The 26,344-nt window shown below is 37.2% G+C and overlaps 1 long non-coding RNA gene across 4 annotated transcripts in view; it reads left to right on the plus strand.

The window, feature by feature from the left end:
• The first annotated feature begins 208 nt into the window (after window positions 1-208).
• Window positions 209-26,344, plus strand: part of LOC138686430 (uncharacterized) — a 74,921-nt gene continuing 48,785 nt past the window's right edge. For all 4 annotated transcript variants that reach the window (XR_011325807.1, XR_011325808.1, XR_011325810.1 and 1 more), the window contains exon 1: window positions 209-393. This is a non-coding gene — a long non-coding RNA (uncharacterized lncRNA). The remainder of the gene's footprint in view (window positions 394-26,344) is intronic.

A 26,344-nucleotide genomic window follows, 5' to 3' on the forward strand; every position in this document is an offset into this window, starting at 1 on the left:
CCAATCCTCTTCCCCTCCAGCTCCCTAAACTCCGTTTGCCAGAAAATTGGACTTTGCTTCCATGGCTGAGATGTTCTGAGCCAGCTCTGCACTCCTTGAATCCTTCCCTAGTGAGTCTAGTAATATCAAACAGATGTCTGAAGGAACTGGGAACTTTGCCCATTCCTGAGGGAAGCAGAGCCCAGGCTTTTACATGAGTAATGTCCTTGGTGTCCAAAACTCAACTTGTCCCAGGCTCTGACTATTCACCAGAACCGTCTTCCTTTTCTCTAATGACCATTTCAAATCTTTCTAACATACTTTTTTTTGTCAAGTGGAATAGATGACTGGCTTTACAAAACATTTCATTTGGCCATCAGGTTTGTGAATAAACGGGATAAAATAAGGCAGCAGGTAGGCTTGCTAGTGTGTGTGTAAAGTGAGTGTAATGACTATAGAGCTGTTGTCAAGTCATGCCCAGCCATGCTTTTCTCTAAGAAAAGGACAATTTTGCATGTGTACTATAACTTAATGGCACTTTTGAAAATACTATATAAAGTCCCAAGATTATGGTAATGTCTGCTTTGCTTTAGCTTCTATTGAAATTTCATTCTCCATTGTTAACCAACTTCTATTTTAAGGATGAAAATGCTAAAATATTTACAATACTTGCAAATACACCACAGCTCACTGGTATCTTAACATAGTTACAGTTTGCATTATGTGTTCATCACACCATATTTATTCTTGATTTCTAATTCACTCCATTCAGATTTGCAGTAGGTTTGCCTCAATATGGCTGACAGCTGAAATAACTGGTTCGAAACTTCACCCAGATATTTAGGAGGTTTAAAAATGTCTAGAGAAGCTTTTTCTCTCCACTTTTTATGTTCACGCAGTTTCTCTTTTCTGGTTCTTTCTCAAATTGGAGGCAACATGCACCAGAAAATATACATTTTTAGCCTAAATTTTAAAATCACCAGGTAGAGATAAATATGCAAACTTATTCAAATGAAAAATGTAGATATTTCTGATTTCTGCGAGGGATGAAAGTGGACCAAGCTGCTGAGTCAGAGACACTTTGAAGTCTGGATAACTGAAATAAAGACCAAAATGTCTCAAATTTAGTCCATTTCTAGTCTTCAGAAATTTTGCTGAAAGAAAAAGCATATACTATTAAATGTGACTGCTGTTGATGAGTACAAAATTGCTAGATTTATTATTTTTAATTTTTACACTGCATTGTACCAAAAGCTAAATTGGACTGAAGTAGAATGTCTGTTCTTATTAAAATGGGACTTTTATTTTCATAAAACTTAAAACTTGTGATGTAAATAGTCCTGAGAGTATCTGCAGACCTTAACCCAATCTGTTTTCTGCTTTGGTTGCTCTTGCTGCTGGGGTTGCTATATCTGAGCTGTTACTCATTCTTTTTCATTGACATTTAATGTAACGGACTGTTTTCTTTAAAGGGTTGCTGTCAACCAAGCTCATACTATTTATAAAAAATAGAAAATGCTGAGCTTACAATGCAGTTTATTACAATGGAAACAATTTAAAAATACTTCTTTTATGATCTGTCATTCTCTAGTTTGTTTTCTGTATTTCACAAAGCCCAAACTGTGACAGTGGAAGACACTCAGCCTGACTTTTCTCTCCATCCAGTTTTATTTTCTGATTCACTTACCCCTGCATAATAATACTGTTAGACTTCTTAGTACTTGAGATGGATGTTTATATTAAAAAACATAAAAACTGAGTTTTAATTGATATTTTGTATTTCATCTTCAGTTTTGTAAAATCCTCTTGCAGTTTGGGGGCCCCAGACTAGGGGATAGTGTCCCTTTAACAATGGTGGAAGTTTCACAGACTTCCAACTTGGCTCCCTTACAGTTTATTCTCAATATAAATATACCATCTGGGAATGCTTGATTCAATGTTTCCCACATAATTGCTTTCTCATGTCAATTCTCCATTCTTTTACTGTGTGAAGTAGCCTTTTACTGCACTATTTCGGGGGACAACGATAGCAGCCACCAGTACATCAGATACTGAATCAGTTGAAAATAATGGTAGCAGCATGAAATGTTCATGGTTTGCAGCATTTTGTCAGTAAGATCAGTAGCCTTAGGAAGGGAAGGGATGAGACTACATGTGGCAGAAAAGTGAAACAAATATGCTCGTTCAGAAAAAGTATTGAAAAAATGCCTAATATTAACTGTTTATAGATGCACTTGCAACTTCATGGAATTTAAGTTTATGCTTAAAGATAAGCGTGTATTTAAATGTATTCTTAAACTGAAGCTTCTTGCAATTTTTTTCTGACAGGAGTTTTCTAAATTAATTTAAGAAAGACTGCAGCAAGTTACTAGAAATTGGTAGAAAGGTAGAGGTAGAAATCGGTTTTACTCTGTATTTAAAACTAATATCTCCAAAGACTGAATTTCTTTCTTTCTTTTTCTATGGCTTATTTGTCTCCCACGTGACTAAAATGTTGATTTTGTCATTGAGGTGGTATAGCACAAATGCAAGGTCCTGTTCTGTAATCAATAAACGAAGAGATTTTTGGCACAGAAGAAAAAAACAGTAACATTTCAGTTGGTCATGCTGAGACACACAACAAAGAAAAAGGGTAGGTTTTAGCATATTATAAAAGAACAAATGCCACATTTAACATTTTGGTTATTTGTTTCAAATTAGTGGCTAAACTTGTTCCCTTGAAAATGACATCTGTTGGGGCCTCTGGTAGTTTGTGTCCATATTGAGTGCTCTGTTGACTCTTATCAAACTTTCTAATAAATACCTTTTGGGCAAGCTTTAGTCAGCACCCAGATGGGGACTGGACAAAAGGATCTTCTCTATCCTCTGGAGGCTTCTCAAGAAAATAATCATAGAAAACTAAGATTGGAGTGGACCTTTGAAAGTCACCTTGTCCTGCCTCATGCTCAAAGCAGGGACAGCTTCAAAGGTAGGCTGGGGCCTTGTTCACATAGATTTTGGAAATTTCCGAGGATGGAGGTTGTGCTCTCTCTCTGGGCAACCTGCTCCACTGCTTAACTTTTGACAGTGTGAGCACTGTGAAAAATTTATTCTTTACATCCAATACAAATTTTTGTTGCTGCAAATAGTGATTGTTGCCTGGTGTCCTTTTGCTGTACGTCTCTGAGATGCCGCACCTCTTGTGATGGCTTTCTGTGGCTACTGGCTTCCCTGTGGTCTGGGGATGAGACCTTCAGGCGGTCTGGCAAAGCCATTCTGTAGTCAGTTTGTGCAGAAAGTTACCAAAACAGCTATGAATCTGTATATTTCCCTTTGTCATGTAATACCTTATTGACCTGTTCTATTCTGTCAGAAATACATGTAGTATAACCTGATGGCAGGAAGTGAATGAAGCATAAGCACTTTTTATTTCATATATGGTGTCTATGAGTACACGGTGTAATACACAACAAATTCCAGTTTTGAAACTGTTTACTATTTAATGATGACAGTGCTGTTTGGGTTATGCCTATTTTTAAAGTAGCCATGTATAAATTAGGTGAGTTTTATTGTTCACCTTCTGTGTTAGTGCGAGATGTCATGGACCTAAACCTATAAATAGCCTGTAAGACAATATTGGGCCCTATCTAAATCAATGGAGTGCTGCACTAGTGCTTAAGACTTCAATTGAAGTAGAAAGTATGTAATATTAATTAGTTGCATATTAAATCATCAGCAAGGACTTTTCTCATAAATGATTTTTTTGTAAGTACATAAATTCTGTAGATCTTTTAGAACATTTTAAAAATTCCTGTACAAATCCATCTGCATCTTTAGGCACCCAAGAATCTTTAAAAGTCTCTCAAAAGTACTGTCAAAAACTTTCCACTGACTTTCACATTGGGTAACTTGTTTTTGTTAGAATATACACATACTTTGGTGCTTAGATGTTGCATATTTATCTTTCTTTTGATATGCAATATTTAAATAAATACAGATTTTGCATCTAGATGGACCATGACTTTGAAAAGGTTCTTAAGATATTTGGATAGCTGTCAAAAATTATGTTGACTTATTAATAACTACCACATGGCTTAAATATTTCTTTTTAGTCACATTCACATCATGTTTTTATTCTACCTAATTGTTATTAATCTAAACATTATTCAACATAATAAAGCTTAATAAATTCTAGCTCATACCCTGTAGTCTTTCCATTATAATAAAACTGTTTGTCATAGAGGAGAAACATTTCAAATATACTTTTATAGCTTGCTTTCATAAGAAAGCCCTCAAGTGCTTTAGAGTGCATTGCAAAATCTTTAATCCAATAACAGAAATAATAAAATGTGCTACACTCCTCCATGCCCACAGAAATAACCTTAACAGTAAGACTTTTCTTAATGCAGGTGAAGGGATTCACTGCAGAATTGGGACAGATTGATAGACATTGTAATAATTTGAGTTTGCCCTGTATTCCTTCCCTCAGAAAACTATAGATATACATAGTCCTTTTTTGTATGAAGTAGTAGTCAGCTTTGGCAGAGAGCATTAGCATGTTGTGTCTGGACTGTTGACTTTGAGAATTGGTACGTTTTGAGCAAGATGAAAAGAGTAAGTAAGTAAGGATTCATCAAGCAGTCTGAGAAATATCATCAACTGGTGGAGCCTTAGCTGAATTTCTGGATACTTCATTTTTCAATTTTATTTTACTTTGTAATATATTTATAATCTTTTTTAATTACAGGTCAACATTTTCTGGAAGTGACAAAGTGACCTCTTCCCTCCATATGCACTTTCCTTTTCCCCCTTCCAGTCTTCCCCCATCCAATTTAAAATCAATGCTATTTATTCTGTTACGCCAAAGAAACAGAAATATAATGGCATATTAGGATCATAAGTATGTGCCAGGCTGGTGATAATCAAGCCTTTAAGATCTCAGAAATGTCATTGTCTTGGGTTTAAACAAATGGGTTCCATAAAATTTTAATTCTGGTTACTGAGTCTAGATGTCTGATTAACTGAATGTTGCTCAGAGCTCTAAGCATCTCCTGTCCTCCTGTCCGTCTTCAGCAAAACAAAGCCCATCAGGAACCGTTCAACACGCTTGTGTTTTCACATTCTGTGAGCATTTCAGTTCATTCCACAGACACTGCTTTAGAAAGTCCTGTGATCTCTCTTGTAGTAAAGGTATTCGCTCTCCGTCCTCTCTCAGTAGGAAAGCTACTCTTCTTTAAAGGCAGCACCTTTGGCTAAGTAGTCATTCATGGTAAAAGTTCAAGTGACCTGGAAGATTTAAGACAGAAAATACGGGAAATTGGCCTAAGAAATCTGCAGATGATGTGTTGTTTACATTGCGATATTTTAATCTTCCACCTTTTTGAAACCGATCATTCATGTATCTAACAATTTCATTCAAATATGAATGAATTGCAAAAGATGACATTGTGTTGCACTTTACTATTAATGTGCTAAATAACCTAACCAACAATTTTTCCTAAAAGGTTCTTGGTGTTAAAAATAGCATACCTTATTGTCAGGGCTTTGATTAAAGACACTAATGCTTCTTGAACGTTTTCTTAAGGCTGTAGCAAGTTATGCAGTGACAGTAAGATATTTTATATGTTCTTGGTGGAGGAGCAGGGGCAGAAGGCACTCCACCACAATACCCCTTTTGAATCTCTAGGCAGTCTTCTGACTCCTTCACACAACACAGTGGAAAGGAGTTTCCAATATCTGTGACTGTAATGGTTTATTTATTTTGATTTCTGCATTAGTCTTCATCATCTGGCTTAATAAATCTCTTTTTATAACAACGATCTCTCCTTCATTCAGAGTCCTGCAGAAACACTCTGTGGGCTTGCAGCTTTTCCTACCAATGGCAAGAAAGTGAGGCAGGTCACCGTTCCCCAAATGATATCTACATGAGCTCCTCCCTAGCATACTTCAGTCCAGTACAACCTCGGGTGAAGTTGTCACTCCTGTGTCCGTGGCCAGTATAACTTCAGCTCACGTGAGCAGCGCAGAACGCTTCCCTGATGCTCTACCATGGCTTTCCGCTCTCTGTCCTCTTATCCGTCTCACCTGTACTGCTGCATTTTAGCATTGGGGTGCCTTAATTCCTCCGCTGATAATGGACAGTTGCTTTCCTAGTGAGAGCCAGCACTAATAAAATGGATACCTATGATCTAATATGGAAGCAATTGTATACACAACTGTCACAGCCTCTGTTCGCCTGTCATGCCTGATCATGCAGTGCCTGGCTAGAGCATGCAGAAGGCAATAGCACTTCACCTGTGATTAATAACTACCAGAGGCCATGGTGCTATCATAGGCACCCTTGTCTATTTGTGGGTTTTAACATAGATCACTCAATGAAAAGACGAGTTAGCTGTCTTTTTCCTATGGTCAGAAAAATGTGTGTGTGTCTGTCTCAAGAGGAAAAGAGGGAGGAGTAAAGGCTGGTAGCTAAAGTTGGTACAAACATAGGAAAGTGAAGGATCTGCCCCTGTGCCTTTAATTTCAGAGCTTATTTTGCGCTGTCTTTTACCTGATCCTTTAGAAAACTGGGCACAGAAGTCAGTTTGCAAGCCAGGTGACAAAGGATTTTATGTAAACTATGTTAGTTTTCAAAGCACTTTCCATCTCAAAAGGCTATACAAACTATGGGGAATTCAGTCCCCCACAATGCCACCAAGGGAGTCGTCTTTTTGTTATGTAGGCTTATAAATCAGTATAACCACAAACAAAGAAATTAAATGTCAGGAATTATCCCTGACCTAGAAACCTGATCCCTTTGCCTTAAATCCCTGCTTACCCCATAGACCACACCTGTTTCTCTTTGCCTTCCAATAAACACAGGTATAACAATGTATTCACTACAGCTGCACAGCATTTGTCACTGCTGATGTTTCCATTACATGGGAGTACATGACTTTTCACTTTACATTTAATTAAATGTTTTTATGGTTTTATTATGAGATAATTAATCTGTCAGAAAACAACTAGAGATTGTATATAAAATCTTGGAGATATACCAGCTTTTCTCAAGCACTATTTACATTATATTTATAGCCTTTAATTTTATAGGTAATAACTATCTTCTCTAACAGTGGATTCATTTGGGACAGAGTTGTGTTATGAGATACACGACTAGCTTTTTTCACCTACTGTTCTCTGTCTTCGTTTCTTTCTCACAATGACAATGAGCAGTTTTTTAAGCAGCTAAAGTAACTATTTTCAACTGCACGTGATTGGTTTAATTCTTCCCAAATGGCCCAAAATTCCCCAGAAATATTGTCTGTGCTATCTCCCCTTTGTTTAATTATGCTTCAGAAGTGTTACTTTACTTTTAACTTTTACATCTGGAGAGCAAGCCATTCTCTTCACAACAATTGTGTGAAGGCAAGCACTAGCTTTTGTTATCTAGAACCTGAACTAGTGAGAGAGTAAATAAGTGATTTGTCTCCTGGGTTGTGGATCCTTCATCTCCTTCAGACAGAGAATTCACTACTATTCTGCTTTAAGACAATGACCCAAATCAGCAAGTAAAATGCAATTTTGTGTTAAGTTGGGCCAAATTTAGCCCTGAAGTAATCCCGGAGAAAAGGTTGTGTTATACCTGAGCTGACCTTATTACTCTGTCATTAATCTGCTTTGTTATGCCTGAAGAATCGTGGGGGTCTCAGAACTGCTGGTAATCTCCTCTACCATATGTGTGGTAATATCTGAATACAGCAGGATAAATTAAGAATAGTCCCATCCTTGCTTTATTACTTGTAAATCAGCCCATTAATGTTATCTGAATGCAGTTTGTTAGGATTAACATAGATGATATTTGAATTGCCACAGTGATTACTTCTTAAAAACTCTTTACAAACTGAATTTTGAAACTTAGAAATAAATTAGTACTGAAAGTTAAAAAAAACCTCAACTGCAGCAAAAGGAAGAATAAAGAGTTGTCCTATCAATAGGAAGAAACAACTTGAATTAAGGATATGTAGAATGTACTTTGCTGTAGTTTATTTGAATGCCAAAAGACAAACTAAAGACAAAGTATTGGCTTGGGAGTCAGAGTACTTCTTGGTGAGGCAGCAGAGCTCATAAATCACAGCTCAGTTTGAATTAGTGCAGTAAATTAATATTATGGAAGGCTTTCTTTTTTTTTTTTTTTTGTAAACATGTCTTTTGTCTGATTTACAAAGAAAACATTTTACTGTACTCCCCACTATGCTCTGATCTGGCTTGTCCTCTGCACTCTCGTTTTCTACTGTGGGGTTTCAGTCAACTGCACTTGAATTTGAGAGATGATTAAATTTTTCTGATTTTTACAGCTTCATTTTAGAAAAAAATCCTATGATTGTCATAAAAGATCATGAGCAAAGATGGCCCAGGATGAGCAGTGACTGCCCATGGGCACAGACATTAATAAAAATATGCCTTCTCTGTAAAAGGCGGCACCGTCTTTCTCTTGTAAAGATATGCCAAGGTACAATATATAAACAATATGTCCATAATGTGATGAAAACTAAACAGAAAAAAAAAGTCTGTTACGCGATTAGAACTACTTCATAGCATTAATGTTTTTATTTGCCACAGTCCTGCCAAAATTCTTGTTTTTATTAAGCATTACATATAAAAGTTTCTGAAACTTTTCCACTGTGATTGACTTTGTTATATTAATAAAAAACAGCGCTTTGGCACTGTGCAGTTTGATGGCTTTCTTTGCCTTTTTAGTTTTGTAATTGTTTACAGGAATATGGTAGAGACTTTATAGTGATGAGCGCATTGTGACAGCCCAGTGCTTAGAAGGGAGGAGAGGGTATGAACTGCCTCATCTCAGTAAGTGAGTTGCAGGGGGTAGTGCGACGGGGAGTGTCCTGCTGAGAGCCCACACCTCTCTCTCTCTGCACATACACCCTTTGCAAGGAGGGCAGCAAGTTCTTCTGCTGTGACCAGCCTTGCTGGTCAAGCATTTCATGTCCTTCTGCATACTTTGACCTGAAAGCCTCTAGGAAGCCTCAGTCAGAGCATGAGGGGAACCTTAAGGCAGCTGATGTTATAGAATACACATAATAACCCACAGTTAGTCTTGTCTTGAAGCCTGTGTGGACAGTATGGGCATAGGCTGGCAGCTCTCTCTGTTTTAATAAACCTTTAGTTTAAATGTAGGAGATGGCTTTAAGAAGTTCATAACAATCAGTTGGTTTCTACAATAGAGTGTCTCAGATTTTTTTCCACCTGCACTGGTTTTTTTAGAATCCCAACAGGCTTGATAAAGCGTGAAATTGAAAAATGGCACAAAAAAGGGGTGAGTCTTTTTGCAAGGGGTCTTGTCTGCTAGAACAGCTCCTGCCATTCCATAGCAAGCTTGGCAGCCATCAACAGGCAGGAGGGCATCTTGTTATTAACTCCTGCAGTGCTGTACCATGAGAACAAAACCTGTGAGAAACTTTGTTTCAAAACAGAGCAAGACTTGTACCTTCAGATTTTTTTTGTTTACTTTTCCTCTTAAAAATAGCACTCTTGCTACCAATGTCATGGTACTTGCAATCAGATTTTATCTGGATATTTGTTTTATGTTCTTTCTAAAGGTGGCAGTTTGAGCAGCATGTTATACCATACCCTATCCTGGGTGATTTGGGGGTATTCATATAGGAATAAATGCTCAAATAACTAATTATCTTTTGTACCAGTGTATGAAAAATTTAGTCACTGATAATCTCTGAAAGTACTAATCCTACCTGATCCAGTTTAGCTTGTAATATCTGAAAGCACCACAGAACATATAGCAAGTCACACTACAAGAGCTTTGTATTCACATTGATGTAAGGTAAGATTTATTTTAATGTACTCGTGGATTTTTAGAACCAGGCATTTGCTATCATATTATCCTATAACATGTCAGAGAAGTAATGCTTCCAAGAGAAAGATGGCAGATTGTCAACTACTGATAATTGTAATTCTGGGATGCAGCGTTTTTATGGATAGAATTACAAAAGAACAGCATTAACTGCCTATGGCAAAGAACAGTGTTAGGTATTGACAGCATAGTAAATTAAACTGAAAATCTTGTGCTCGTACTAGAAACAGGAACATTATGTTTAAAATCACCTATTAGAAATACTGCTGTTACAAGTAGGGTCTGGGCAGAGGGTTACATCCGTTGTTGTTCAGGACAACAAATTAAAAGTACACCAAAAATGATGATTCAGCTATTAAATGTTAAATAGAATGTGTTCTCTTTCACTTACCCTACAGAGGGAACTGCAGTTTGTTTTTTAGTAGGAAAGGCTAGTTTACTCAGCTAAAGAGAAGGCTAAGGGCAACCTAATAGCAGCCAAACCCTGCTTGAAGGGGAGTTACAAAGACAACAGAGTCAGGCTCTTCGTCGTAGTGACAAGTGGTATAGCAAGGGGCAGTGGCCACAAATTGCAGCTTGGGAGGGTTTAGACAGAACATTGAGAAAAACATCTTCATTAGGAGGGTAGAGCAGCACTGGAGCAGGCTGCCCAGTGGAACCGTGGGGTGCATCCCTGGAGGTTTTCAAAAGGTGATTGCACAAAGCCACAGCTAACCTGATCCAGTGTCACTCTGAATTGTTAAAAGGGTTATACTGTAATTAAAATTGAATGAAACTGGAATTTAAAAGTAAACCTGAGCACACTTTTAGCACTAGGTATTATAATTAAATACTTTGGGTATGGAAATGTCACAGTCAAAAAAAATATTGGGCACCTACAAATGGCAATTGCAAACTGATAACAGACTACTGTGAAGTCATGTACCTAGGCATGTGTTTCCCAAGGCAGCTGAGTATTCCAGCCTTCATCTCATGTTTTTTTGCTTCTATTTCATTCCTTTTACATAAATCTTCACAAAAAAAAAAAAAAAGCAGAGACGACAACTTTGTACCAAAAAACAAGAGACAAATTCTTTCAAATGCTGTAAACCAGCACTTTTCAATGGTGGTGTGAATATATTGCAGCCACACATACCAGTTTTTAAAGTGGGACTGATGTCACTGTCAAGATATTGAGAAAAATTGATTGTCTGAGATGGACTGTCTCCTGACAGAGGTGCAGACATGGCAGCTTGGAGCGATACAGAGATAATTTGTTAAAAAAATTCAGACAGGAGCTTGCATAAGAAGCATCATATCTGGCATAGATTTCATTCTTTCATAAAAAATATTAAATATTTTTATAGTACTTTCATGAGAGAGATTGGGATTCTGTTCCTTTTACTGTTTGGTCGATGACAGTAGCAGCTGCTCTTGCCTGTATTAATTTTTTGAGACTGTCTTGATGTGTTTTCATACTGCAAGTCAAAGTATCTACAAACCTTAAAATAGATATAGGTATTAATCCTGAGGTGCAGGATGCCTGCAGCTCTCAGAATTGTCACTCCCTCTGATAGTTGCCAGACTTGTGTGTGCAATTAACTGGTTTTGTGTTGTTTAGATGAATCCACAGGGCTGAGATTTAGAGCCAAGAATTGTAGGCCCACCATTTTATTCTTCATGTCCTGAGTTCTATGTTGTGGTGTTCACATTTTATAGTAACAAGCCCTTGATATATAAGGTACATTTTACTATACACACTGCTGTTATTTATGCACACAAAATAATCTTAGATATTCTCAAATAAACCAGTTAAAGTTAATAAAAGAAAGCAAAACACAAGAAAACTTCTGAATAATCTGAAGTCAAGGGATTCTCAAGGAATTTTTTTTTTTTTCCCATCCAGCACCTAATCCTCTGTTTTGACCTGGCTTTGCCTCATTGAGCCTAATAAGCAAAATCTGTCTTACTGGACCCTTCAGAAAATAATGTATTTTTTTGAGTTCATTTATGTGCTAGCCCCCCTAGTTCAGAGCAGGTCCTTCTTAGGCTACGTTGCTCAGTGCTGTGCCCACTCCAGTTCTGCCTCTCTCCAAGGACAGAGATTCTCTAGGCAGTCCCTTCCACTGTTTGGCAATCATCATGGTGAAGACTTTTTTTTTCATATTACCTAATGAGAATTCCCCCTGTCCACAGTTGTGTTCGTTGCTGCTTGTTCTGTCATCAAGCACCTCTGAGGAGAGTCTGGCTCCATCTTTTCTGCATCCTCCCCTTGGTAGCTGCAGATAATGGTAGGGTCCTCCCAAAGCCTTCTCTTCTTAAGGCTGAACAAACCCAGTTCTCTCAGCTGCTCTTCCTTCATCCCATGTTCCAGCCCCTCACCATCTTCGTGCCCTCCTCTGGACTAGCCCCAGTATGTCAATCTCTCCTTTACTGGGCAGACTACCTCTGGACACTGTTCTCCAGATCTGGTTTCACAAGTGCTACCAAGAGGGGAATAATCACTTTCCTTCACCTTCTGGCTACACTTTTGCTAATGCAGGTCTTAAGTGGCTGGCCACCTTCATTGGCAGGGCGCACTGGTATGCAACAGTCAACCCTAACTAGTATGTACAAAATCATGGTTGTGGATAATATAGGTTACTTTTTGAGCTCAGCCCATGCTGAACAAGGAGCCTTTAGTGGAAGGTAAAAATAAATGCATTTGGAAGCCACATGATGAAGTATTTTTTTCATTCTGCAGTGATATAAATTTGCAAAGGTTTTCTGGACAATGTTTTTGAGGGGAAGGACCCAAAGGTTGTTCAGGAAACAACCAATACCTTGTTAGAGGTTGGAGGTAAGATATCTTTTCCCAATTCCTTTGCATAAAAATAGGCAGATGATCAGTGCCAATGCCCTGATTGAAAGCCCATCTGAAGCATGATGTCTACTAAAATATCCATATTAGAGATGGTGAGAAGAAAAAAATCCAAAAACCATTTTCCTCATCACAGTTTCATTCCATGAAACAGGCTCATCACTTGTGAAGTAGTAAGCCTTGTAAACGGTGCTGCATTCATTTCCTGACCAAATGACAAATATAAGGGTAAAACATCTTATCTCTTTTTACCTGCTCTACTCTTATCCCAATAGAATTCTGCACCCAGAACTTGGCAGAAAAATGTCAATTATTCTGCTTGCCCTCTTATACCACCATTTAAATCAACGATGTCTTGGACCAGAAGCTTTTATGCAAGTTCATATGAACACAAGAAGAACAATTTAGGTAGCTAAATGTAGGGTACCTTGCCTGACCTCCAACTCCCACTCCAGCTGAGCATGCGTCAGTTGTAAGTTCTGGTCATATCTGCCAGTCCTATGCGGATGCTTTAGGTGAGTAACAAGTCTAAGTTGAGAATGTATTTGTCTTCAAGTCTCAAAATGTTAACTTACAGAAAGTTCGAACTGGAAGTACTTGCTAACATGTAGCCATTGCAACATGTCCAATCTAAAATACAAGGCAAGAAAAAAAATAAACAAAGAAAATTAAAAGCCACTATTGTATAAATCATAGTAAAAAATAAGGCCAATAATTTGAGTAAGTGAATTGCCTAATACAAATATCAAGGACTGTAAAAAGAAAAGCAAGCCAATTAAAGCTTTCTGATATTTGGTTTATTCCACCTAAAAATCCCAATGCAATAAAGGGCACTATCCTCCATATACAACAGAACACATATCTGTGTACTTATGCCTTGTCAAGAAAAAGACTTCTATGATATTCGTATATCAACTTGCAATATATTATGTATTTTATGTTTTCCCATTAGAAGGGACCCAAAGCAGTTAAAGGAAACTTGCATCTCTGGCTCATGAGTTGACCTAAGTCTAGGATGAATTTTTATACAATCACATGCCAAAATTTTCATCTCAAGGCCCACCAACCTCCTACTGAAACGGTTACTGAAAATGTGAAAAAACAGCATAATGATGCACTATTTTGTGTTTGGACTGAACATCTCCTGATGAGGTGAAAATATGTGTTATCTTCCCATCTCATTTTTTTGTCCATACACCGATATTCTTTTAATAAGCAGTTTTCTTTCTGCAGTAGAATAGCATAGATAAAGTTAAGGTGCATGTCCAGGAGATGTCGTTAGCTGTTAAGTAGCAAGATTGAAGTATTGATGATTTAAAAGCCTCTTCTCAATAGAGAATTTTTAGATTTAGATTTTTTTTTTTTTTTTTTTTAATAGGACACTGGGTTTGTGTACTGGATATTTGGATTGAATGCGTTGTTGGTTTCATTTAGAAGAAAGAGGTTATAAAACGTTCTAACAGTTTGTAGAAAGAAAAGAATCTGTATTCTTCTGAGTTGCATACTCATTGTTTTCAAAAAGCTAGTAGGATTTTAACTAATAGCTCTAAAAATAGGTATATCTCAGATAAAGACAAGTTCTTTATCTTTCCATAAAGAGTATGCAAATAAAGGGTCAAATGAGAGTACTTTTATATAACATACATATACTTCAGTTTTGGAGTCTCTGACAGGGTTGGTAACATCGTTTGCTGTGTGCTGCCTTGTACTTTCTAGTTCATTGGAACCATTTTAGTAATTAGAACATGATTTATTCTGTAGCAAATGTCTGAAATCCATTTTTAATGTCCCTTAGAGAACTTATTCCTACATTATCAAAGCTACAAAATTATTTTCGTTATTGGCCCATTAATTACATTGTAAATTTCTGCATTACTTTATCAAGTCTTTATAAAGATTATAGTAAGTCTGATTCTTGGTTCAAATTGCTTATATGTATTCTGGGATCACACCAAAACATTGATCTTTGTCAATATTCATCAGTGCTATTCAGCTGAGAAGCCTAATGTTCTGGCATCTTCTTTCAGTAGGATTTTTTTGGTATAATTTGGAATTCCAGGAAGGAAAAACTTCCATACAGGAGAAGGAACTCTTGAAATGTCTGGAAAATGCTGTAATTGACAGCACATATATGTATATATTTATATGAAGATTACAGTGACAGCAGTCCATTTAGTGAACTGAAACATTTGTGAGCCATGTTTTCACTGGAGTTTATCAGAAGGGGAATATTGACATTTCTCAGCTGCTTTAGAAGACTTTTCACATAATTCAGTGAAGCTGATCATTTGTGGCATTTCTTTCACCTAGAGACTTGTTGATAGTTGTCTCATAAAAGTTGTATCAATCTGTTGTTTGTCTGAAAAAAATATGGATTGGCAGTTAATTGCAAAAAGCGACACAGAGTTCACAAATCAGCTCTAAGATGCTGATTTGGGCTAAGGTAAAAAGTGTACTTTCTTATTCGGACTCTCTGTGAAAAGGCTCAGTGCTTTGTTAAATTAGGTGGCTAAAGGAAAATGAAAGGAGTGATTTTGTGTTGTGTTTTACTGTTGATAATCTTCAGTTTGGGAGAAAACATTTGTTTTAATATTTATTAAAATGTGATAGTTACATTTCGCAGAACAAATCTAAAAATAACTGTAACAACTTGAGGTGTGTGTGATAGTTTCTTTGGAAATTATAATTAATACATAATAGATTCACATATAAAAATTTGCATACGGTTCAGGCAAAGATTTCAAACTGTTTTACATAGGCATATAAATACTGCTACAATGGGGAAACTCAAAGAAAAGTGACTGAAGGCCAGTTCTAAAGGTATGATGAAGGCATGATCTACTCTTTCAAACCTCTCAGTTCTTAAACTAGAAATGAAACACAGGTCTCCTAAAGCTCTTCTCTGATCTTCTGCCACAAGAATATATCATCTCCCTTGAGATATAAAGCCCCAGAGGACAGGAATTACTACGCTGAAGAGTCTGTGAGTTGAAAAGACATTTATTAGTCTTTCAAAGAAGTCACATCATTTTTCAGGAGAGATATATAAACAAATTCATTTCATGACCACAGACCAGATCTCATTTTGAATATTTAATTTAGACTAAAAAGACGACCTCCAATTATGTACCAAGTTTATTCATTTTCAAAAGTAAATGTAATATATGCCCTAACCCACTAAGACATGAGCTCTTTCCATCTAAGACACATCCCGTCTATAAGAAATGAATAAGTACTAGTTAGTTTTAACCCAGTCCTTGTCCTCTGCAAAGCTGAGTAAAAACATGGTTTTGCACTATGTCTTAAAGGTCAATAGATTGAGTGGGCTGTTTTTTCTGTTTTAGGTTATTGAACACAACAGAAAATGCTAATATAATGTTTTTATTTTTAATGGGTAGAATATCTATTTTAGAGAAAAATAAAGCTACAGAAATACAGGCACAAACATTCACACATCTAACAGTAAAATTGATCAAATTTGCTAAATATGTATGTATTTCAGAGCTCAGACCTTGAAGATTTTGAACACCCTGTATTCCCTTACCACAGTGGGAGGCTAGGGAACCCATGATCTTCCAAGATGCAGGATTAGATATTGCAATAATCTCCCACCCCCTCAATATTTACATCCTAATAATTCATCATCCTCCCATGTCCATAGCCTTTCTAGTATACAGCGAGACAGATGGCTCATAAGATTACAAGCTATGGAGATTTGGTGCTACAGACAGGTCCCACGGTATCCTAAGAAAATTAACAATTTATTTAAAGAGCTCTGTCAGATGCAATCCTCTTTGCTTCATTTTGTCTCCCGCTGGCTCTGTCTCATGTAGGATTGCCTGCACATAGATTCACTGGTTACAGATTAATGATGAAGGAAAGAAAAGAAACAGTCATGAGCTATATGACCTATGGGTGCGCTGGACAAGCATGTGAGCATAACTGGAATAACAGACAAAAAAATCACACTTCTTATTTTCGTAGCATCTTTATGAAAGAACTCTCTCTTTTGTGGCAGCTGAAACAGATTCTTGCCTGTTGAGCAGCTATAAAATAAGTCAAAGGATTATATGTATCACAGTGGTCCCAAGGAACATCAGGCTTCAGATAAGAAGGGCACCGGTCTGACTCTGCACCCTGCAAAACTGTATTTGCTGCTGCCTGCTGATCTGGCCCTCGTGGCCAACAGAGCTGCTTGCCGACTGGTGGACAGTGAGTACCCAGGAGCAGGCACACAATCAGCAGGTTGTTGTTTCGCATAGAAAGATCTTACACTTCACTGATTATTGCAGCATTGGGCAGTTTTCGGAGCTGACCAGCGAAAACAGGTAGCCAAATTAAGGGTCTGGTTGTCACAGGACTGTAGCTGTGCGCTGATGAGAGGCCATTTATAAGATGGAGTGATTAGCCACATGGCTCAGTGTCACAGATGGGGAACACGTTCTCCCTTTCCACTTCCTTGTCACTGCTGTGCTGCAGAGGTCTTACTCTGGTTACTTTTTCAAAGGGAAGGATGATCATTTGCTGCCTTGTCATTTAAATCTAATGCCAGAGGTAAATAAGCATGCATGCCAGCCAAAGCTCTTAAATTCAGTATATGATAGTTCATTCAGCTGGAAGGCAGTCACTTAACTGCAGAGTCTGCTTCCCACCATGAGGCATGCTGAGAAAGCAGAGCTGTACTCAAGGGTCTCACCCAAGTAAAAGCCTCATGGTTCATACTGCAGCATTTGGCTTTGGCTTAAGGAAGAGCAACGTAGTAACTAGGCAGAGACATGGTTGCTCACTGAACTCTCCTGTTTCTCTGCATTTCTGATGAATGCAGATTGGTGGTTAGGCAACAAGGATGCAGCAACACCTGGGAAATGAGAGGCTGAAGCCAGTCACTCTCCAAGACCTGAGCAAAGGGGAGCAGGTGTCTTATAAGAGTGTGCAATAGTCATCTTGGTAGAAAAATGGAAACTGGGATGTGTGATTTTCCAGATTTGCTTATTATGGAAGTTCTCTTTGAAAATAGTGCTGTTCCTCTTTTACTTAGCAAAATAAGCATAGTTTGAGTAACCCTCAACTGTCATGTATTTTAACATAGCTTTTCTGAGTGTGAGTTGTGCCTGCTACACAATTTGTCAACAGTATTTGCTTATCACTGGAAATACTACACACTAGGATTGCATTTGCCTTTTTCACAAATGAATTACAAGAGGTGTATAACTATCCTGTGATCCTCCTACAGACTGTCCTTTTCCACTCTATCACTTTGGGTTTAAATGTTCTTGGTTAACAGCGTCATTATTCCCTTTGAATTTTCCACTATTGAATTTCTGACTGTTCCTGTCACTTTTTTTTCATTATCACCTACAATTTCCTCCATAATATTTGGAGTATCTCCTATATTTACAGTTTATCCATCTTTGGTGCCATCATTAAATTTCATTAACATACTTCTCTTTTTTCTATGACAACCATTACTGGAAACATGAAACAGCATCTGTTCCCACACTGGTCCTTGGGGAAACTCAGCTCCTAGGGAGTCTCCAGTCCAGCAGTTATGTTTTCTGCATAACACAGTGGTGTCTCTCTCCACCAGTCCCATCCCCATTTGTACTCTTCTCAGCTGAACTAATGATTTCTCATGTGGCACCACCCTCAAATGCCTTAATCAGAAGCATCTAATCTTCTATAATTCTTTTGTCAAGAAAATCAATTCTGCCAGGTAGTTTGATGGCTTGATCTGGCATGAGTTCTGAACAAAATCAATGCAGCTTTTTATCCCATTTCCTATTTTTTTCTGTGTTTTTGTACTTTTATGCATTTACATGAGTCTAGTCCATGTTTCATCCTTTTTCTCAAATGCTTAGTGATACCACCTTTACTTTCCTTTTTCTATTTGTATACAGTTGAAAATCCTTCTGCAATCTTAACTTCCTTTGCAATACTAGCTAAACTTCATTTTTGTCAGTTCTCTGTTTGCTCCTACATTTCTCAGCCTTTAAGAAGTACCTTTTTTCCTGCTGAGTAATGTGGTTTTTTTCTAATTCTTGTAGTTCTTGTTAGTTTTATTCTCGGTCCTTCTCCCTTCTAATGTCTTCTCAGGAACAGTTTTTCATCCAAGGAGGTCTGGAGCCATTTATTATCAGGTTCTTTTTTTCTTCACTTGGGAAACAGCATCCAAATAGTTTTCTCAACATTGACAGGAATAAATTTAAACTTCTGCTTAGGGCCATCTCCAGCCTCCCTCTTCTTTCCTACTATGATTATAAAGACACACACTGTCCCACAGAAAACGGATAAGTCTTTACTTTCTAATTGGCATTACAGGAGGCAAAGGCAGTTTTCTGTAAATGTATGCACATATCCTTTCTCGTGTGGTTTTCCACATGCAGTTTGGAAAAACTCATTCAAGGAAAACTGAACTTCCCACAACTCTTCTTTGTTTCAATCCATGATATACTGAGAGTTTTTCTATTCTGCCTGTAGTAGAAAACTGCTGCGTTCTTATGCTACAGATATTATTGGCTGCCGTAATAAAAGTTATTTATCATGAAGTAAAAGAATATTGTCAGCAATTCTATTAATCTAATATCTACAAGCATTAATTATTTTATATTATTGCTTTCTCAGTAATTGCCCCAATATACAGCTATACTAAAGCAAGTAATTTATCACGGTAAATATTTTGGTTCTTAGCTGCCTTATATCACGTTCAGTCCTTTGTACTTTTACAAAGAAAGTTTAACTAGAGTTGTCCACAAACTCACAGTTGTCCACCCACTTTTCTCACCTGTGAATTACTATATTAGCTTCAAGGCTATACAGAGTCAGACACAGAGTCTTATTTTAGGCCCCCACAAAAAAAATCCCAACAGTATGAGTCAATCCACTATTTTAATTAAAAAAAAAAAAGAAAGTAAAAAGCATTCCAGCACAGCACCATGTCCTAAACTGAACTGTTTAAAACCAAGTAACAACTCAGACCTGGAAGACCAGGTGTGGAGGAAGAGAGACAGCATTGAGCTATTTCTTAAACCTTTTCTGACAAAGACAAGAAGTTGCGGGAAATCTTTGGCTACAGTGCCAATAAATCTTGCATCAAAGCATAAGCTTTCTGGACTTAATTTTCAATTCGCAGGGACATCTCCTTTCCATGAGAGACCATTAATGTGTGTATAAGTCTTACAGTCTCTTAACTATCTCTTTGAAATAAGTGGCATTGAAAGGTCTTCATAAAACCAAGAATTTTGACTTTGACATTTCTCTCCACCCCAAAACCTAGAAAAATCTTAGACTGTATAAAGAAGTTCTCATTTTAATTTATAGGATGTCCTGCTTTCCCTTAGTTTCTCAGACAGCCCTGGTTTTAATTTGGCACATCTCAGTGGTCTCTGCAATATGATTCAGCTGTTCACTATAAGAGCCATCTTCCTATATGAAAACATTTCCAAATACAAAAAGTCTTGGATATCATTTCTTAAAGAGAAGCATTGAAAAATCCATAAATCAAGACCAAAAAAGTGAAAATACAGCTACTGTCACAGAGTATCCCCCTTTTCTCTCCCCCATCTATGTCTAAGAAGGAAAATACAGGTAACTGGTGTTATAACTGATCACATTGGAGTAAAATCTGTTGAAAAGGCAAGTACTCATTTATCCATTTTCCAAAGGCCATCACCTTGTAAGGGAGGAGGTCTCAAAAGCTATCAATGTTCAGGTGAAACAATAACTTCTCCCACAAAAGATTACTGAATATCCAAAGATGACATGATATGAATAGATCTTACACATTTCCTGCAGAAGTATGTTCTGGTTGTAGGAAAATCTCCAGAATAAAATTGATAATTTGTTTCATGGTATAATAAGAAAATGACTCACTGAAGGGGACAAGGGAACCTCTTCCCCCAATGTTTTTTGTTCTCTAGGCTACCATTTGCTAAAAGCTGTCTGGTGCTTTGGGCTCCAAAACTTTGGGACAAAAATGATGGAGAGAAGATTGAATTATGCTTGTCCAGAAAAAGGCAGAAAGCACATGGGATGGATATGCCTCTCTGTTAGTCTAAGCATGTCTCTCTCTTCTGCTGTCTTTGCCTTCCTTCTTATATTGATAGTAGCAGCTAAATGTGAGTGATTAGCATTCTAATCTCTGAAGCACCTGCATACAGCGAAAGATTTTCTAGCCTACCTACAGGATTAGCAGGCCTAGTGCTGAAGTTAATGGAATTTGGGTATTAAAATAACAGAGGGAGTTTTGAAAATCACAAGAAGGGTGATCGGCACCCACCCAAGGCTGTTTTTAGCTTAGGGAAGAGTTCCTTAGAGGATAGTCAGCAAGTACAGGCCTGAAAATCCTCCAGCCCAGTCATATGCTGGATATCACTTAGTAGTGGACTACTTGGGACAGTTTACTTTTAATTCTTAGTACAAATGTCACTAATAAACTTTAATTTCTGAAGTTTAATGCGTTGTTCTGAGGGGAAAAATTGAAGCGCATCTTTCTTTTATACACAGCAAGAATGTACAGATTTGAGTTGCTTAATTAAACTGACATTTTTCAGTAAATGTATAGCAAGTGGCTGGATAAGAATGAAATATGAAAAGCATGGATGTTTTGGTTCAAGCTTGTGGGTAGCAAAGAGAAAAAGTGAGGTTATTCTGCTGTAGAGAGATGCAGTTCCACTGAGATTGTTAACGACTGTAAAGCTGAGAGAATTCTAATTGGTGACCTGGAATAGGAGGTCAGACAAGGTCAAATCAGTAGGAATTCCTGAAGGCACGGGCAACCAGAGCAAATGTGATTCCTCTCCTTGCCATGCAATGTGAAGGAATTGAATGAAGAGTCATTTTGAACTCCTTCTATGGTATGTCATGGTGTGTTGTATGCCTAGCCAGGCCAATGAAGTAATATTCCGCATGATGATATTACACAAATGGTGAGTTGTGGAAGAATGAACACAATTTAATAGCACACAAATGTGAGAAGATATCTAGTAGCCCTTCAAGGGAAATTACCATGACGTTAATCTGAAATTTACTTGGAGCTGCCATAACACCTCTGTGGTATTCCATGAGAAAAAGACTAACTTTTCTTCACCTTGGAGGAAGCTTTGTAATATCCAGATTTCCTACTCCTGTAATGTTCACCCATACAATATAAATAGCGTATAAAAATACAGAAAGATAATACGCACACTTGGCACTCAGTATGTCTGGGGCCAATCATTGGGATGCTCAGAATCTGTTCACAGATACTTTGCCTTTCCTGAAGTCTAAAATTTGAGGGATTAAATTTTAAATTATGACTCCCCCAGAAATGCAGATCTAAATCAGGACTTTTTCCAGCAAGCCTGGGCCCCCTGCACTATTACTTAGGTAGGTCTTCCACTTCAAAATGAATGTCAGCTTCACCACCCACTTTTGATCAAAGAACTTTAGCATCCTCACTGAGTAATAAATGGACAAACATACAAAGTATGTAAATCAGGAATTTAGTTGTTAATGGGGAGATTTAGGGGAATGTTGGGCAGACGTTTCATATTAAGAACTGTTCTGAGCCAGGACTAAGGTTGAAGAACAAGAGATGTTCAGGTTCCCCAAGACTCAGGCTATCACTGATAGCTGTTGATCAACAACATGGCAAGAAGGATGAGCAGTAGGTATTGCAAACTTCAAACTCCTCCTGTAGGACTTGATAATTCAGTATCTCTTGTGGGAACACATTGATAGCAATAGTCCTAGTGTATATAACCACACCTTATGTGAAAATATTGAATGCATTGCTGAAATCTTGCATGGGCAAATGATTGGAATCAGTCATGATGATAAGTACCTGTGGACTCCTTGCCCTTTCCCTTTCTTGCCAGTCTGATCTCAGTGTAAGAAGTGGGTCAGGATTTTAAAAGATTATGTTTGTCACAGGAAGGCATATGAACTTATTGACTCCAGTTGCAACTGCAACAAATTACATGAACTTATTTATGGAAGCTCGTCTATGTACATACCCATTCCTACATTTTAGTTATTTCACTTGTGCTTCTAAACTTTCACCCTAAAAATCAGAAGTCTATTAATGAGAAAAAGATGCTGGGAATAGTGGTGGTTTATGTCAGCATTAGTGCGCTAGAGATGTTGTATTGCAGAAAGTGTATAAAAGGTTTTAAAGAAAGAAGTGACAGTTTGATATTAAGTAATTCATCTTCTTCCCTTGGAACCAGAGAGAATTGACACATTCATTGCAGATATTTTAATAAGAGCATTAGTGAAACTGCATTTTTATCAAATCAAGTTGCTGTAATCTTACTGTGATCTTAAATGTACTGTATTTCTCAACTTTACCATCTCTATACAGAGAAAGACCCTATTTATATTATGACAAGTATCTCTGAACACAGTGGCTTTAGGACCCAGAACTAAATAAATATCAAGAATTTAACTACCAATCTACTATAAGTGTTGCTTTGCACCTGAGCAGTGGGTGCATGGGTCTCTGTGTTGTGTCTTACTAATGATTCCTGAACCTCCTGTGGGCTCTGTTTTCGCTTCTGGAGCCCCCAGCTGTATTACAGACCTCACCTTGCATCCCACCAGACATTTAACACATACCTGCATGTTTACTTTCTATAAGGAGAGAAACCTGCAAGAATCCTATGAACATACTGAGACAAGTGTGAAGCAGGGTTTTAGTCACAGATAAATTCATGGTCTGAAGGGCACTGGCCATGGCCCTGGAGGGTCCGTGTCTGCGGTGCTTAGGAGACTGCTAGCCATTCAAGCAAAAAGTATTGTGGCAGTGATCAGAGCAAAGGAATAAGAGGATGGAGAGCATATTTCAGTGTAATTATAATAATTTATAACTCGAGGTTGTTCTCCTGTTAAAATCTCAAAAGCAGAATATTTTTACTTTCTTATAAATTATTCACAGCCATTTGCTTTGTGTCATGACAAGTAACTGCTTTTCTTCAGACAGGATTTTCAACCTGAAAGAATGAAAGTGTTGGCCCAGTTATGCCTAACAAACAAAATGTGAAAAGAACTAAAATTAGAAATTGATAAACTAATCTTAATGTGAGCAAGAAATAAAGCTTTTTTTTTTTACTTTCCTGTTCAATCTGAATTTAAATTTGGTAATGGTATTTCGTTTAAAAAAGAAAATAGACTTCAAAATTAAACCACTCAGAGAAGGATGAGGTAACATATATGGAACATGCTATACCTTTTCTTTATTAAAAAAAAAAAAAAAAAAAGGTTTCAGAAATGCCCTAAACCAGAACTTTATCCCTAACCAGTTCTGCAAAATGTCCACGATGGCTTGCCAGACTCTTATGCCCCATCTGTGACTTATCTCCTGCAGACTATAGCCCTTGTCATACATGACATGGATTTCAGATAGAGTATTGAGGGCAGTGTATAGGAATTGAGAAAGTATATACCGTGTGATATTTTATGGGGTAAAATGCCCAAGTGGCATAGTTTTCCAGCCTCTGGAGTACTAGATCTAGAACTGGATCTACTCACTCCCAGATTAAGAAAAATCATGAAAATGAAAAATAAAAAAGGCTTCATGGAAAAACTGTGCACCTTTTAACCTTCTGGTATACTCAGTGCTAATACATGGGATGTTATTCATGTATTGATTGCATATTCCATTGAAAGAGTCTCAGTTAGTTAATGTAGGTCAAAAAATGACTTACCTTCCAAGACATAGAGATCAAGACATTAAAAATTATGAGACTTTCTTAAAAATCCTAAAGCTATAGTTAAAACATTTAATGGCTAACAATATTTTTTTAAAAAAACTTGCACTTAAAATTCCCACTAGGATCAAGGATTTAGGTTTTATTATCTGAAGTGCTTCAGAAACTGGTAGTAAATAGCACTTCATTAAATAAGAAAATGATTGTTTACATTATTCTATAAAGAAAAGAATCCCACAATTTTTGTAATGTGGACTGTGTTTGCTCTTCTAAGGAGTTAACAGAAACAGGGTGGCAAGCAGTTTCTTGTCTACTTATTGGAGACATGCATGATCATATTCAAGATAAGAGAGAGGGGTTGTCTATATATAAATATCTTGCAGTCCCAGTTCATACATTTTAAATTGGCCAGATGCATCTACTTTTCATTTTTCTGCTACCACTATTCACAGTATTTGAAATCTGTGTATAGTTCATAAGTCAGCTCCCAACATACTTGAACTGCTATGTAAAGACAACAAAAGATTGGGGGTTTATTCTCCTCTTTGTAATATATATTCCATTGTTGTATCTCCTTGTGCACATACATTTCCTTTTTGGCTAAGTATTTTGCTGAGTTTTCCCTATTTATAGTAATTTCCAGTGGTTTGGTAATGACCAGTTTAAAAACTCAAGGCAAATACTGTCTGAATTGGGAGCTCTGGATTATTAGAGGTCTTCCTGCTTGCAGTTTAAAAGAATACACTGGAAAAACTATGAAGTGATCCCTGCTTTGTGTTCCCTATTTACTTTGGATATCAGACCAAAACTTGGCTATATTTATGGCTACTTTCTTAGGTGTTTAGAAAAGCACGTGTTGGACAGCAGGGAACCATTTCACTTGCAGCTGTTTATTTAGTATTTATCATTTTAACAGTTCAGGAAAAAGAACATTTTCCAACCTCATGTTTTTACAAGAATTTCCATTCAGTACGAGCTATCAACACCTTCACCAAGTCAGAAATGTAAAGCTGGCTTCATTCTCCTTACCTTTTAATTTATAATGATGTTTTGGTAACTGGTAATCTCAGCATGTGCAATGGAGTCAGTCAAGAGACTCATGTACACAATTAGTAATGTACATAGTGGCTCTGAAAATGATTATAACATCAGGATTCTCAACTGTATTCTGAAAACATAATTACTCTGTAAAGAACCTGAAACTTTCAAAGAGACAAAGCAAGCCAGCTGCATGGCAGGCAGTGATAAGCAAAACTGAAAATCAGGCTGTGCTAATATAGAATTATAAGCCTTTTAGCTGCATTTTAAACCTTAGGAATTTACCTCCAAAAGAGGAAGGCATAAATATCTTCTTCATTTAATGACTGTTACTTGATATTCTGATGGAGGAGAAATTAAAAGGGTTTAGGTTGGGTTTTTTGTTAGCCTAGTTTTTGCTTTCATCTATTTCTTCCAGTTCTTGACTGCTGTGTTCACACTCTGGCTCAGATGTTGTGGTTTTCCTGTAAGAAACCTGTGCAGGTTTCCTGAATATAGGAGATTACTACTGCTTAGGGAACAACATCATCGATGCAGTGAAGATAAGTGGATTTGTGACTTAATGATCCCCTTTCTTCCATACTCTTGTCCTTTCAGCAAATGAAAAAGTTCATCTGGATGAAATTAAAGTGGAAGGAGGAAGAGTTGAAATAATATTACAAAAACCGATCTAAGCTAGGTCAAGCCTTCCACTGACGTTACAAAATAATATATAAATTCCCTGAATTATTACATCCTTGCCGAAAGAATTTTTTCACCTGCAAATGCCCTTCTTCAGTTGCTTTAGTTAGAGTTACAGTGAATATTTGTGTATTTCATGCCTTGTTGACCAGGGAAATGGTTGCCATTGATTGCAGTCATAGGAGATGAGAACTTTTAATCCCTTTTAAAGGAAAACTAATTACTTCTGTGCAGTAATGCAGTATCTGAGCTGATCAGATGGGTAAAAAGGGCACTTTCCAT

Source organism: Haliaeetus albicilla, chromosome 8, assembly GCF_947461875.1.
Source record: "Haliaeetus albicilla chromosome 8, bHalAlb1.1, whole genome shotgun sequence".
NCBI lineage: Eukaryota > Metazoa > Chordata > Aves > Accipitriformes > Accipitridae > Haliaeetus > Haliaeetus albicilla.